General features: G+C 39.4%; 1 protein-coding gene across 2 annotated transcripts in view; it reads right to left on the minus strand.

The window, feature by feature from the left end:
* The window catches only part of sash1b (SAM and SH3 domain containing 1b), a 52,749-nt gene that overhangs the window by 16,485 nt on the left and 22,539 nt on the right, over positions 1-13,725 (minus strand). The window contains exon 1 of one of the 2 annotated variants that reach the window (XM_034858660.1): positions 939-1,152. The exons of the other annotated variant lie outside the window; for it this stretch is intronic. The gene's annotated coding sequence lies outside the window, so the exon portion shown is untranslated. Of the gene's footprint in view, positions 1-938; positions 1,153-13,725 lie in introns of those variants that run through there. 2 annotated transcript variants of the gene reach the window in all.

Raw genomic sequence — 13,725 nt, forward strand, 5'->3', positions numbered from 1 at the left:
TTAACCACAAAAGGCTTGAAAAGGAGAGTGTGGTGTCACATTTCTTAGCCGCTGAGCATCTCATAGGCAGACAAAAGATCCACGTGCCCCCAGGGCCCAGAGTGTCTAATGAGTGTTTTTACAGTTCCTCTGTCCTGCCTCACGCTTTCAGGCAAGCAGACCTGGGTCACAAAGTATCAGATCATAACTTGTATGAATTTATCATGCTTTGAGACAGAGATGTTAAAATAAAGTCGTGCTGCAGAAGTCAAAAGCAAGAGTATCAGAGAATTTAGACAAGTTTATGACGCATCAATTTCTTTGATTGATAACTTTGATGTGTGAGAGTAAAGACAAGTAAACTCTGTTTTAGGCTTAGTAAATACACAAGTGACTGAAAAGTGTATTGTTTACATCCAAATTGACACTTATTTTGAAAAGGATGTATCCCACGATAAATAAATGACTCTAGAAAGGTAGTAGGGTGATGAGTTAGATCTATGCTTACCCTGTGTATGTATTTCTACCTGTCTGTTCTTTTTGTTTCCGTTTCTTCTGCTTATTTGTTATCACTCCTGCTTTTGACACTGTTTCAATAAAAATATGAATGAAGAACAAAAAAAAAAAAGAAATCCTTATCAAAAGCATTTACATGATACAGCCTCATCAGAGGGTGCATCACTGTCTATGATAGACTATTGATGTCGTAAAAAGGTTATTGAGGGATATTTCAAAAGAACAAGCAAGAGAACAAGCACAGACTTGTTTAAGCTTTTTCTACTAGATGAAAGTCTCTATTAACCAACTAAAACCGCAAACAGGGAAAGATGTACACACTACAGTAAGTTGTCTTTTGAAACAAGGCTACATACATTGAATTTTCCCCTAATGAATCTACAGGAAGCTACCAGCTCTAACCATCGAGCCACATTCCAGTGCAAACACAAAAATACACTCACCACAAACAGGCATCTGGCTGCCCACAGTAGCTACCCAGCACTAGTTGCTCTTCAGTTCCACCACACTGCTGTATGTGAAAGGCACAGTTTTGAAAATGAACTCAGTTCAGTAAGTGGAGGACAATGCATCCTGCAGTGAAGGGGAGGGGTGTCCGGCACGCATAAATCAGAGGGAGTTTAGTTGAGGGAAGGTTGGGGGAGTTGCAACCACATATGACGCTGTTGCTGCTGGGTGGGGCACTCTACTCTCTCCAGCTGTGGCCCACAGGGACTGGTTGACTTACATGTTCAAATAAAACACCACCTCGCAGTGTGTGAGAGCGTGCCTAAATGTCTATGTCTGCAGTGGAGTTAGATTGATGGGTCAGACTTTAAAAGAAATGTTTAATATTAGTCAGATATGTCTCCCTCTGCTGATATGGAGGTTTCTCTCGGACCACAGTGTTATACGACTCTGTCAAAACAAAGAATTTAATTATTAATCTCAAAAGGTACCCTGTGTAGTTTTTTGTAAACAACCAAAATTCATGTTTGCATTTAGGTCTAACAAACATGTTAAATGCTATACAGTGGGACTAAATAATGATACGGCAATATATCATCTTCATTCGCGCGATACAAAAATGAATACACCGGGGCCAAATACTGATATTTTAATCAATGAAATTAAATATATTTCCCTGCTTCCAGCTGCTCCTTGAGGTGGCGTTTAACACACGTATGAGGGAAACTTAAACATTAATGTTAACTAGCCAAAGAAGAAGAGGTTTTCAACGGGATGGTGGACAGCAGTTTGAGGAAAATAACAGATGCCCCAGCCACAATGAAGTCCAATGTCTGGACCCATAGTTGCTCCATAGTTGTAAAAGTTGAATTTACAGACTAAAAACTTGTACTTGCAGAATTGTGCCGTTTTCTAACAGTTTGGACTTGCAGTAAATAAAGAGAGAAAATCTGCACTTAAAGATTCTAAGGCATGAAAATTCACTTTTTTTAAAGTTATTTTTAATATGCATTCCACCCAGCCTGCCTATGGTCCCCCCAGTGGCTAGAAATGGCAATAGGTGTAAACTGAGCCCTGAGTATCCTGCTCTATAAGGAGCTAAGTTACCTCCGCATTTGGTATTCATAGTTAGACTGATTTTATGACCATTCATTAAAGGATTGTCTATCAATATAGAAATAATCGCAGAATTGCTGTATTGTTATCGGTATCATATGGTATTGTGATATTCCCCCCCATAACATGTTTTTTCTTCCTTTCTTTTTCATTATAGTTTACTGCCACGACTGTCCATCAGTGTAATACAGTGATTGGGGCAAACCACTGCTAGTAAATGTGCTGTATTTATATAGCGCTTTTCCAGTCTTAACAACTGCTCAAAGCGCTTTTACATCTACAGGAAACATTCACCATTCACACACATTCATACACTGTGGCCGGGGCTGCCGTACAAGGTGCTGCTCATCAGATAAACATTCACACACATTTACACTCCGATGCGCAGCACCGGGGGCAACTCGGGGTTCAGTGTCTTACCCAAGGACACTTCGACAATGACTGCAGGGGCGGGGATCGAACCACCAACCTTCCGATTGGCAGTCAACCGCTCTACCACTGAGCCACAGCCGCCCCCTAGTGTGCTTGAGCACATGCATGAAGTTTTGTGCTTGCACGTAAAAACAAAATGGGGACATACTTGTACTTCAGATGTAGTTTTTTACTCCCAGATGCAATTACAGAAAAATTTAACACATTCTGGGAACAACAATGCAACAGTATTCTAAAAATATTTACAACAGCTCTTCATTTGCCCATCAAGCTGATCTGAGGGCAGCTCCGAGGCTGTGGAACTCCCTCCCCCATGAGATCCGCATCTCTGAGTCCCTCACCATTTTTCAGTCCTGTCTGAAGACCCATCTTTTCGGTTCTGCTTATCCTTAGTTTTTTATTTTTTATTTTTTTTAACACTGTTTCTACTTTGTTAAGGGACTTTGAGCTTGGGAAAAGCGCTATACAAATTCAATTTATTATTATTATTATTATTATTATTATATCAATGAATGAATGGAAAAGGATAACATGCCTTGATGCCTGCATTGCATGTATGGCACAAATAAACATGGGCATCCAACATAAGGCTCTAGACACCCTACAGTCATTTGAAACTTTGGGAGTCTGTACACCAGCAGGTGGCAGCAAATATTAACTCTACACCAATGCCTTTAACTTACTTACGGAGGTGTCATTGATAGGGAGTTACAACAAAAAAAATGAAATGCCTGCACTCTGCTAATACTCCCATACGTTTACTGTGCAATGTTTCTAAATTACTGATCAGGAGTTGAAAGTGAGCAATTTAAGTGGAAAGTAAATTCTTCCTCTCAACTTTAACAAAGACTAGTGATGTGAAAACGTTTGCTTAAGAAGCAAGATGATGACTTGTACTTGTGTGTCCACATATATATATAAAAAAAACCTCTTGTCATATTTTTTTCTCCTTTTATAACAGATTAAGGTATATACAGGAGAGGGCCCTGGTCAAGCCCCTCGGAGGCTTTTTCGCACCTCTCCATCACGTTTTGTTTATGTAGGTTTGTATTTATATATTTACATAAAACATAAATACACAAAAGCATCTTCACATATCCTTGAGGCATTACATATTAGGTTGGTGATCTCATTTGCTTGTAGTGTTAGTCAGGGAGATTATGTGTGGAGAAATAACCCTCAACATCTTGGTCTAATAGTGATCCGCCACCCTACTGCCTCTAATCTTCATCTTTAGAAACTGACCACTGACTCCGGAGCAGTGAGCAGCAGCAGCAGGAGCTAACAATTACAGCGTCAGATCTGCTGCAGGAGGCTGAAGATTATTCTGAGCTACCGGTGGATGGTGGAGATGGTGAAAGGCCACGTTCCGCACATGATGCCAAAGGGTCAAGCATCTTACGCCAGAAAGGGCAGTTTTCCGCCTGGCTACACAGCGGCGGGCTGATCGTCACTTCGGAGTACAGGGAGAGTCAGAGATAGAAGCCCTTCCTCCCTGTCAGGCAGCTCCTTTCCTATCACCGTCAAGTCTCCTGATTTTGTCTGTGCTGACCTGGAACGCATGGGACCTCATCTGAGCTTTGATCCCTGGAGAGCGCACTCTGTGCTCCATAGAGTGGGAGACACAGTTCACGTGTCTGTGGAAAGACTCGGCCATATGATCAGGACCACGGCCTCAGTATCATATCGCATGGAAATATTGTAATCGCACAAATACAAACTCTGAATTTAAGTCCAGATCCGAAGCAATACATACAGTATCATGGCAGCCATCTTTGTTGAGTGAATGCACATTACAGTTTATCCAATGAGGTTTTGGAGTGTTACTAGGGTCGTTTTCACAAATCCACAAAAAGCCAAAAAATCATTCAATCAAAATTAAATGGAGTTTAAACATTAAGATTACAAAAAGCACAGGGTTTTCACATGGTCTGCCCTTACAGTAGAATCAAACCAAATCCTTTTCTCTATTACAACAAACAGCTACGGTGGAATACAATAAATTACCTTGGCTTGAGTGTTACGAGACCCAAACATATTTGAACACAACTTTGAGAGAATGCAGTGCGCCCTTTAAAAAAGATCTATGGGTGAAAGTTTTATGTTTAAAAAAATTAAAAGAAGCAGCCTGTTTTTTACCTTGATTTTTCACACACTTCAGAATCCATTAGAGAATAACAATGTATGTTATCCTCCAATGGATTGTGAAATGTTTTCATAAGACGGAGTGATACAGAATTGTCTAAACCCATGCAGGTCTAAGTACTGTTATCCTTCAATCCAAGTTAAATAGAGTGTCATGTTCCAGCTGTGACATGTAAAAGATCTATGAAGTGTGTGTGTGTGTGTGAGAGAGAAAATTACTGCTGTTCCAGAGCACCCAAGGGCCCAGCCTTCTTTAGGGGCCCCCCTAAAGAGAAAAAGAGGATCAGGGGAAGAGCTTATCCATTCATGTCGGAGTGGTAAGTGGATTTTGACAAGTCCCAAATGAAGGGTTGATGGGAAGGGCTGCACTATGACATGCACACCGTCAGTCACAGATACACACACACTGCATACAGAGCACCTAGTCTTGTTAGACCTGCATTAGCGGGGTCTGCAGTACGCAGCACTGCTCCCACTTTCACCCCGTCAGTCATTGAGCAAGTATCTCTCGCTGCTGACAGAGACATGGGAGATTTCTCGTGCTCTCATTCTAAATGGTAACCAGAACAGAAATGGCCCCGCACAAACCTTTTGTAAAAAGATACTAAACAAAAAAAGAGAAAGTTTCCAAAAAGTGAATTAAAAACTGCATTGTTGTCTTCTGATGTGCAGCAATAAATAAAGACTGATGCCAGTAAGGAAAACCAGCCAGAGGTCCAGATTAAAAAAAGATGAGGGTGAAATTCCTAAAGAAGATTAAGAGGGCAGACAGGAGGCAAATAACAAACCTTTGTCTACAGCACTAAATCCTATCCTAAATCTGATCGGGATTTGAAATATTAGCCGAAAACAGCCCAGATTTAAATGGAGGAAACCATAGTCTCGAAAAGCCTTCTGCTATAAAATGCAGAACAAATTACATTTGGAAATCTGTATATATTATTGCAAAAGCATCATCTGGATGGTTTGGGATTCTAGCTTGTTTTGAAGCAGCTTTTATTTATTTGTCCCTGTACCTTCAAGCATGTTTAATTCCGCAGGGCTGAGTTCAAATAGAGAACAACCCCCTTTAAATTTCAGTTAAATTACATGCATGAACATTCTGTGTGTGTTAAATCCCCTTTTGGATGGCAGTGTGTTTTTTTTGTAGTGGGGCGGCCTGTAGATTGTTCCCATTCCTTAGAGCATGTTTAATTCAGTGGTGCTGAAAACAGAGACCTCCTCCATTCAAAATTCAATCCAATTCACAACTAGAAAGGCTGTGTGTATTCCTCAGTTATAAAAGGCTCTCTGAATGGTTCTGGGTTTGTAATGAAGCAGCCTGTGGATTGTCCATATTCCTTGGACAGTGTTTAATTCAAAGGTGCTGAAATCATTTCATCTGGCCCTCACCCCTGTGCTTCGGGTTAATTACCCTCGTGTGATTGCGCCTTGATTCTTGGAGACACGTCAGCCAGCTTGCGCCATCCCTGGGCTTCATAATCTGTGGGGCAGCTCACCCCTCACAAAACCACAACAGCCACCGATCCTCCTGTGAGACAACACAGGACTCATGGGCAGCTGTCAATCATGCAATGTAAGACCTTGGGGGACCACAATGAGGTAATTCTGCGTGGTGTGAAAAACAAGTGAAATCGGGTCCAATCAGGAAAGAAAATACCCTCTGGACATTTCTCCTTTGAAACATACTCTGAGAAAAAAATAAAACATGAAGATGAGACTTGAAAAACAGCACAGCAACAAGTTAGATAAAGAAAAGAGAAAGACCAGACCTATGACCTGAGAATTGAGAACGGTAAAACAGTTAACAACGGTGTCTCATGAATAGACAGGGATGTTTATTTGTGTCAGTATTTAAACTTCATCAGACTCTGAACCTTAACTCAGCAGTGGCACATGTTGCTCCACAGCCACTAAAGGGCATAATGATGGGTACTGAAACACGGCTTTAAAATACATTTTTAAATTAGTAAATGTAAAATGTAAAAGTGCTGTATTTATATAGTGCTTTTCCAGTCTTCCAGTCTACAGGAAACATTCACCATTCACACACATGCGGCCGGGGCTGCCGTACAAGGTGCCACCTGCTCATCAGATAAACACTCACACACATTCACACTCCGATGCCCAAGGACACTTTGACTATGACTGCAGGGGCGGGGATCGAACCGTCAACCTTCCGATCGGCAGGCAACCGCTCTACCACTGAGCCACAGTAGTATTGTAGTAGTAATAATAGTATTGATAAGCTGCGACTAGGCCTGTGAAGATTAGTTCAAAGCTTCACAACAGTGACCTCACAACAGTCATAGGCACCCTGAAGAAGAAGTTGTAACCCAGCTCAATTTTAACATGCACAAGCATGAAATAGCCATCTGAATAAAGGCTTTTTAACTTTTTGCCAGAAGAGGGCCTTGGACCTTTTTTGTTCAACATTTAGTTATACTTAAAATATGAATACATTCTAATCCTGTCCTGAATTTATTCTTTTACAAAAATTATGTATATATTTTTTAAAGATATTGACATATCTTCTATGACTGACGAGTATTGTACACAGTATATACGAGAAACAACCAAACTGAAGGAGTACCAATAAGAGTAGTCATGTATAATACTAACCATACCCATCCCTAGAAACATGTTTGAACTTTATTTTTCTAAATGGGGAAGCAACCAAAACTGTCATCTTACTAAGGGAATTGCTGAGATCTTAATAGGATGCATCTGACAACACTTTTCCCTTTGGTCTAGTCAGAGCCAGCATCTCTGTTAGTCTCTCCCCTCTGGGATATTGGTTTCTCAGATAACTGCATCTTAACACCGCTGTGATGTTCTTCAAAACGTTCAGAAGGCCGGGCTGTGTTTGCACATGCTCCTTTTCACAACCGCAGACATCCCAACAGGGCTGACGACAACATCTCCTGTCCGACTCAATTTGCCTCCCCCGCATTCTCCTCTTGTCATTCCAAGGACATCCACCTTATAGCCACTACATCCATTAATGGATGCTAACCGCAGCTAGCCAAGCATGCTCTGACATCATAAGAATTGCATGAGGATCTATAATGAACCTGTATCCCTGTTGGAATAGAGTTCAACATCCAAGAGAGGTCTCGCTCTCAGGGTTTGACATCTCGTCTATGACGGATGAGAAGGAGCTGTAGCTATTACACCTTGATTTGTCAAGGCTTAAATATTCCCCCCTGTATTCCATCTACTTTTAGCCATGGTAATTAAATATGCATATTCACTCATTGGAATTGATCTCTTGCTCAATATCTTGCCTTTTCTCGAGGTCACATCCTCACAGACACATTTTTGCAACTCATTAAAGTTTAAAGTCAATTAAAAAGGGTATCTACTTGTAAAACCTACCTACCTGTCTAACGTTACATGTTGGAGAGGCAAGCAGGAAAAAACTATGTTTCGCAAAAGAGATCTGTTCCGTAATGTGTAATGTTGTAATTTTTAATTTTCTGTTTTATAAAATTGGTATTGAAAAAAATTGCTTTTCTAAACTAAAAATAGCCAAAACTATAAGCATGAGATGGAAAGTTCTTGAACTGCTACGATATAATATGCTCTAGGCCGTTAAAAATTTAGTACCAGAAGTTTTATTAAGAGGGGGTTTCATTAGAATGTGAATCAAATACAGGCCAAATTGCCTGTTTATTGTGGAATCTATTTGATTTTTGTAGTATATTCTTGGTAGACACTGCACAAATGCCTTTATCGGAGAATAAGATTACTGTAAAAGGTGAGTTTTGACAGAGAAAGCAGAACTATTTATTTTCCTAAACTGTGTTTAGAAGATCTTAGTTGCCATGCTGTAAATATATATATTGTATAATATGTATAAAAACATTATACATATTTTAATAATGCAGAATACTTAAACTGTATCATGTCAAGCTGTAGCTCTCAGGAATAAAAAAATCAATGATTAGATTCATGCATTATAAACCATCTCCTGCAATTCCCACAACACGGTACATACTTTGGCTCCAACTGCAATTAAATTTTATTGATACAATGAACGAGTCCCCCATGACTATATACAAACGGATGAAAAATGCACCAATTTTAGCTTTCAGGATCAATATCTTGGAGACAATAAAAGAGGATTAAAAGCACAAATTAAAGAATGCACCATGGTGTTCTTACAGTGGCTTAGTTGTGCTACTAACCAAACACTGATCATGAAAATGTAATCAGACAATCTACCTTTAGACACATGAAAAACTGATTGGATTTCTTTTTTAGTCGGACATATATTAGAGCTGCAAAGATTAATCGATTAGTCAGTTTGAGTAATTTTTTAAGACAATAGTAAAAATTCAGCTTGTTAAATGTGAATATATCCTAGTTTCTTCTCTCCTCTGTGACAGTAAACTGAATATCTTTCAGTTGTGGACTAACAAGACATTTGAGGACGTCCTATTGAGCTTTGGGAAATACTGATCCCCTTTTGATTTCACAATTTTCTGACATTTTATAGACCAAACAATTAATCGATTTATTAAGAAAACAATCAACAGATTAATCGACAGTGAAAATAACCGTCAGTTGCAGCCCTAATCTATATCCTTGACAGTTACATCACTGTGGGGCTGGCTACTTCTGGTTGAAAGCTCATCCAAATTTGCCCCTCACCCTTGTAGGGAAATGTCAAGCATCCATGGCATATAGAGGATTTATTTCTTGATTGAAAACCTCTATTACTCAGTCCAGCCTTTTGTCATCACCCCTTTCTTAATTCACTGCCTTCTCGCCGCCTCTGTCCCCCTTATTTCCAACCCTTAGTTGTTTTTTTTGTCTCTTTTGCTTTAAGCATAACTTATTTTCTCAATTATTTCTTCGATAATGTCACCCAATCTGCCTACCACATCGGACTACAGTTGGATGCCTCCATTTGCTTGATGGTGCACAAAAAAAAAAAAAAAGAGGGACTACGCTGTATTTTCACATGTATCCCATTGTCAGACGTCCTAAAACATGACTATGTCTTTAGATATTGAATAGGGATGATTAAAATAGATGATTCATATAGAGGCACACTGTGGTTTAGAATGGGCAAGGAGATGAGTCCACAATGATGAGGAATAGTTCAGTAAGTAGTTGATGAGCGATAGTTCCACTTGGAGGTAGACTAAAATAAATGTAAATAATAAAGCAGCAGGAGAACCAAAGTCTCCCGAGGGCTATTACAGAATCATTAGTTAATAATGTGCAACGGACATGGTGGATGTGTTGGAAAGTATTCTGAAATATATAGTGTACAACTGGTCTGCATCAATGAATTCCTTAGAAATTCCAAATTATATCACAACAAAAGCCAATGGGCTTTTTTATACCACATCATTGGGAAAATGCTGCATAGCTCGAGTCCAACTCCCATGACCATTATCTTGTCCTAGACTTAATAGCTTGTTAGTTCACCTAAAGGGATGCTTTGCTGAATTACAACCAGCTGTGTCATCTTTGTGCAGATAGTTAGTTTAGATGAACAACGTTTGACTTCCCTCCATGCTGGCAGTGGACGGAGCTCCCAGTGGGGCAGAGCAGCGGCGGTCTGTCAAGATGCCTAGATCAAAAAATGCCCATATGGTTCTTTGAAAAGTACAAATACTTTTTTTTTAAACCCTAACCAAATAAATTACAGTTTGAGACTTTTCTAAAGTCCTCTCAGTTCCCCAGGCCAACAAATTCTCACAAATCTTGTCGATTGAAACGGTACTGTATCAGTAACAGGGGCTGCCACTATTTTTCACTATAAATTGATCATTTTGTCTATAAAATGTCTGAAAATTGGAAAATATGTCTGTTTAAACTTGGAGGATTCATTTCTATCGAATCACTAATCAGTAACCATTGCAGCTCTATGAGAAATATACTTAAACCACTAAAAGGCAGTTCATGAACATAGAATCACATTATTTCTCCTACTAAAATCCATTACCTTGAACTAATAAACATGTCACTTTGTAACAATTGTCAAACAGCCTGCCATCTGGTAAATGTTTTTTTTGTAGCCAGAAAAAAATCTTTAAATGCAGTCATTTTATCTGTGAAATATTTTGCATGTAATCTTACAATCAGCTTGCAGACAAAAGCTTCGTTTAAATGCAGACTCAGCCGTGGTCCTCTGAACCACTCAGCTGCATTTGCCAGTGTAATTATGTATGGAGAGATCTAACCGACCCTGGAGGTTGAGTCTGTTTGTTTACCATGCATGATCCTCCCATAGACTGTAGAAGAAATGGACAACGTGACACCATTAATTTCCCATAGACAGAGTGAAGTATATTAGAAGCACTTTTTTGGTGGTGGTTGAGCGTTAGCGCGCAGCCTCCAACTGAGCTTGACGACGTAGATGTGACGGGTCTGAAAGTTGTAAGTCTTCTGGTAGCTGTGCCAAGAAAATCATTCCCAATCTTGCACAGAGGGAGAGCGTACAGTAACTGTAACAAGTATCATGGGGGGCCCTGCAGTCCCATGTTGAAGTGTCCTTGGGCAAGACACCGAACACATTAACGTGATGTGTGTGAGTGTTTATTTGATGAGCAGGTGGCACCTTGTACGGCAGCCTCGGCCGCAGTGTATGAACGGTTCCTATACTATGTAAAAGCGCTTTATAAATACAGCACATTTACATCATTAATCAAAAAGAAAATATATTTAAGATGCAATATCGTTCCAGTACTAACCAACAGGAGAGCAATCCCAGATCATGTGAAGATGTGCCATTGGCTTATATTGGGCAGTATGTGCATAAAGGTTAATTATTTTTATGTGATGCATAAGCATGCATTTTCACAGGGGTGAGATATGACCTATGAATGAAATTGTAGTGAATCTGCTGATGGTCTGGATTGTGTGATACTTCCTGAACACTAGACCATACATCATGCCAGTCTAGATCGATACTCAGGTCTGGGCATGAGCCCAGATCCTCTCAATAGGAAGGGCACAGTGACCAGATCAGTCACCAAGAACTGATAAAGCCTGAATAGTACCACCGTTTTTTGGCTGCATAGTAAATAACTTCCAGATAGGATGGATGGACAGCGCCCTCTGCCAGGGAACACTGTATGCCTTGAGAGCTGACCTTAATTGTAGGGAAAAGAAAAAAAGAGGAACGTGGTAGATTGAATGCGTTTTGTAAGTCAGAAAAGGGTATCCAGCCTGACTCGCCTTTTCTTTTAGACAATGAACTCCCCTTTGTTCCCATTGTGGAGGTTGAATGTTATAGGCCTCCCACCAATCAGGAGTGCTTTATTGTTGAATACTGGAGAAAAAGTGTGCCAGTTACAAGCTACACAGCAGTATGTTTCAGCTAATCTGCAAGTTTTGATAAGATGAGAGATAATGGGGCCAAAGTGGAGCTGACACCGTTTATTAGAGATATTGACAAAAAGAACTTCATGGAGGGACCAAAGCTCTGTCATAGCACTTTCTAGGGTACGCCAGCAGACAGACATATCTGGGTTAAACCAGCTAAGGAGGGGTCTTAACACAAAGTACCAAGAATAATGTTTAAAATTTGGATCTAGAGGCCACCATCCTCCTTCCTTTTTGTTTTGTTTTACAATGGGTTTGTCTCGCTTTAACATGTAAGTTTTAAACCATAAAGGAAGCTAAATTTGGTTACAGCATAGAGGATAGAGGAAATGATTGTTTGCTATATCCATCCTTGCAGATACCTATCTCAACTTTCGACAGAACTCACATCCTGTTTTTTCTGTTGAATAAACAGGTAGACAGTGTGTTACTACAGCTATCTGATGTACGCAGAGCTTGATTTTCAAAACACAATGTGCATAGTAGGAAGCACTTAATCATTAATCTTATGGTTATCTATTGGTATTTTAATTTTTTTTCCCCAACAAACAAGTCTGGGTTTTGTAGAGCCTAGCTGTGCTCATTTTATTTCTTTTTTGTCCTTTCAGTCTTTTATCTATTTAATTTTTACTGAAGCTGCTGAGGCTATGAGGACAGGCTGGCTTATAAGCTTAAAAACAGGCCAAAACAACTCATTAACTCAAGCTAGGACTGACGTAAATGACTGGAGCTGTTACAGGTATGAGTGAGCAGCAGCTGTTTAAATGGCACACAATCACCGCTGCAGCAAAACAAGCTGAAATGTTGTTCTACGCTAAACAGAAGATTATAAACCAAGGATTATAAACTCACACACTGAAGATGAGTACCATTTGTGGCCGTTCAGATGTTAACATCAAGGTTTAGTGAATGCCTGATTGTATCAGTTGAACCGACAGGGATCATCACAAAGAGATTTTGCCCAGAGAGTCACTGTGCAATTTAAGATGGTAGGCTAGAACAGCAGTTTGTGTGTAATTGTATATCGTGATGGACACTACTAAACTACTAAACTTAATCACAATCACAGAGCTGTATGAAATTGTAAGAAGATCGTTACTGGAACGATTTCTACTTGTGGCAATGGTCCAAACATGGTCCTTTGGGAAAATCTGGGTAAAGTGGTGGAAAAAATTAGGATTTGGTCTGATGATCACAAAATGGAAAACATATGAAAAACAGCTGGGATTGCTACATTATTTCCACTCAGGTGTTTTGAGGAATGCTAGAGGGTAAAAATGAAAGTAAATCCCTTAACAAAGAATGCAAACACTGTATATATATATATATAACTATCTCATCAAAACTGTCTAGTAATATATATTTAATATCTATTTTTTCTTGAAGCAAATGAGTGATTTCTTCTTTTTACAAAATACACTCAGTTGCCAGTTTATCTGGTAATAGAGGGTACATCAGGGATTGTTGAAACTGTTTGAGGTGGTGATTCAACTGTACAGCCAAAGAGTTTTGTCTTTCAAACATAGATATACATCAAACATAATGAGTGTTAATATTTGATGCTTCACATTAGATTTGAGTATTGATTTAATCTTTATTTACAACATAATTGTGTCTCCTTGCTATTTATTCAATTTAAAAACAATTGTAAGATGTTGTAAGATGGAGGTGTTATCCACAGTTAGCTGCTGAAAGAGACTATCTACATAATGTAAATCATGAATGAGGTTAATTTTAAGTGCAACG

This window comes from Etheostoma cragini, chromosome 20 (genome assembly GCF_013103735.1).
Source record: "Etheostoma cragini isolate CJK2018 chromosome 20, CSU_Ecrag_1.0, whole genome shotgun sequence".
Classification (NCBI taxonomy): domain Eukaryota; kingdom Metazoa; phylum Chordata; class Actinopteri; order Perciformes; family Percidae; genus Etheostoma; species Etheostoma cragini.